We start from the raw sequence: 2,774 nt of genomic DNA, 5'->3' as shown, positions 1-2,774 counted from the left end.
CGTCTCTTATGCATGATCGCACAGGCTGTGACTTGCTATCACGAGCATCATTAGACTAGGGTGCACCCTAGAATTTTGAGTTTTTTGGTCATTTGACCGATTTTGTCTTGGTTACAGAACATTATGTGTAAACCATAAACAGTTATATATATTTTTGATTTTCGAAGTTTTATTTTGGTTAAGTTACATGATCCACATGCAAACATTGATGGTATGTTTTCTTTTATAAATGTTGGAAATGTCTATCTAACACATAATTTGATAATGAGCCAGTTAATGTGTTTAAGTTTATGGAAATGTGTTGACATTGAATAAAATCAAATTGCCTTTCGAAAATCTTAACCCTTAGGAACATGCGATAAATAGCTGGGTTTCGGACGGAATATATACCCGTGAGTTGTAGTATTATGAGTTGTGATTCTAGCCTGACAATTAGTTGGCGTATACCATGTGTGATGGCATCAGAGAGAAGTTTTATCAACGCGCTATATTTAGCGATGTTATTTGTTGATCGACCAATACATACCCCTCTGAAACTTACTAACTCGCCGCTTGGATCAAAAATAGCCCAGGCTGCGGAAGATAGATTCCGCGAACTACGACTCGCTCCGTCGGCATATCCAACACTTGACTCCAATAGGTTTGACATCTGCAACAAATGTAAAAAGTGGATTACTTGAACAAAATAAACACTTTAGCGAAAACAAAAACATAACAAAAGCATACAAGTTACCATTACGCATAGTAACACTTGAGGTACAACCCATTACGAGGTTGCGCCAGTGGAATTCCGTCATAATCCATTAACTCGTAGGATCCTTTTGCTAACACTCGTTTAACAATATAGGGGTCCATCCATAAAGACTTAAATTTACCTGCTCCCAATTTATTGGATTCTTGGTCGTAAAGTAAGACCAAGTCACCTTCTGAGAAGACACGGGGTTTGACATTTTTGTCGAACTGCGCCTTGACTCATTTCTTATCAGCTTCGCTAGCCAAAGCGGCATCACGATAGGTTTCATCCAGTTGGATTAATTCGAATAAACAAGCTTCTTCTTCTGAAGTTTCAGGGAGGAGATAAATTGCGAGTTTGAGAGACGAGATTTCGCACTAGATTGGTAAGACTGCTTCCAGGCCATATACCAGTTGGAAAGGTGTAAACCCGGTTGCATTCCTTACCGATGTTTGGTAAGCCCACAAAGCTGAGTACAGGATTAGGTGCCATCTTCCTTTGTGAACTCCAATCATCTTTTGTAGCATGCGTTTTAGGACCTTGTTGATTGCTTCAACTTGTCCGTTGGCTTGCGGATAATATGGAGTAGAGATGTCGTGAGACAACCCTAGTTTGGCAGTTAATTCGACCATCATGTGATTGCGAAAATGTGATCCATGATATGTGACTATAGCCTGTGGTACGCCGAATTTGGCGACTACATGATTGAAAAAGAAGAGGGCAGCTGTTTCACCAGTATTATCTAATGTAGGCATCGCCTCGGCCCATTTGGTAAAATAGTCAACTGCGACAATGATATACCCATGCCCCCAGTTGAGGTGGGGTTACATGTCATAAAATCGATGCCCCATTTAGCGAATGGCCCAACAGCCACTATTGGCTGCAGAGGTGCGGGTGGTCTTCTGGTTTTGCTATCGAAAATTTGACAAGCATGGCAACTTCTGACTGCGGTTATGCAATCTTTGAACATTGTTGGCTAGAAGTATCCTGCTCATAAGATTTTTTGCGCTGTAGCATATCCAGATTGATGTCCCCCACACGCGCTTGAATGAAAATCATTCAAGACTTTTTCGGCCTCCTCATGGGTGAGGCACCTTCTCAGAACTGTATCGATACCACGACAGTAAAGTGTATCACCGACGATCATGTAGTCTTTTGCTTGGTATCGAATACATTTTTGTTCGGAGTGGGAGGTGTTTGGCCTATATTTTTGGGTTTGGAGATAAATTATTATATCTCCATACCACTCATTGCTTGAAGATATCAGAAACAAACTTTCGTCCACGATTGTTTCAATGTATCATCGTTGGATGACGATGGGAGATCGCACAATAATTCTGCAAAAACTAGAGCTTTCTTCGACTTGGATTTTACAAATTCCAGATCAAACTCTTGTAGGATTGCTATCCATTTTGAATATTTGCCCCCCAGCAACTGTCGTGACAATATATAAGTCATGGGGTTACAATCTGACAGAATGGTAGTTTTCCGAAAGAGGACAAGTGTCGAAATCGCTGTATCGCTTGAACAGCTGCAAGTGCTAGCTTTTCAACATAAGAACATTTACTTTCTGTATCATTTAAGTTTTTACTTAAATAATAAATACGATGTTCAATTCCATTGACTTCTTGAACTAAAACCATTGCGATGGTTGTATCCGCTGCAGCCAGATACAGATTAAAATCTTTTTGGTAATCAGGAGCGTACATTAATGATGCTTTCATTAGTGATTCTTTTAAAGCATCAAAGGAAGCTTGCAAAACCTGATCCCAGACAAAGGGCACTTCCTTTTTCAAAAGACATGTATAACCTTTAGCAAGTTCGGCGTAATTTGAAATGAACCTCCTCAGAAAGTTCGCTTTCCCTTGGAGTTTCTGAATCAGAAGCAAATTCGAAGGTGGAGGAAAATTTATGATTGCCTGGACCTTACATGGGTCGAGACGAATCTCGTCTTTTGAGACTACAAAGCCAAGTAAACGAACAGAACTGACACAAAATACACATTTGTGTGGATTGAGTCGTATCTTGTAGTGTCGGCAAC

This window comes from Pinus tabuliformis, chromosome 9 (genome assembly GCF_031772625.1).
Source record: "Pinus tabuliformis cultivar Carrire ecotype Pingquan chromosome 9, CPIR1, whole genome shotgun sequence".
In the NCBI taxonomy this organism is placed as follows: Eukaryota; Viridiplantae; Streptophyta; class Pinopsida; order Pinales; family Pinaceae; genus Pinus; species Pinus tabuliformis.
Note: the sequence above shows the minus strand (reverse complement) of the source record.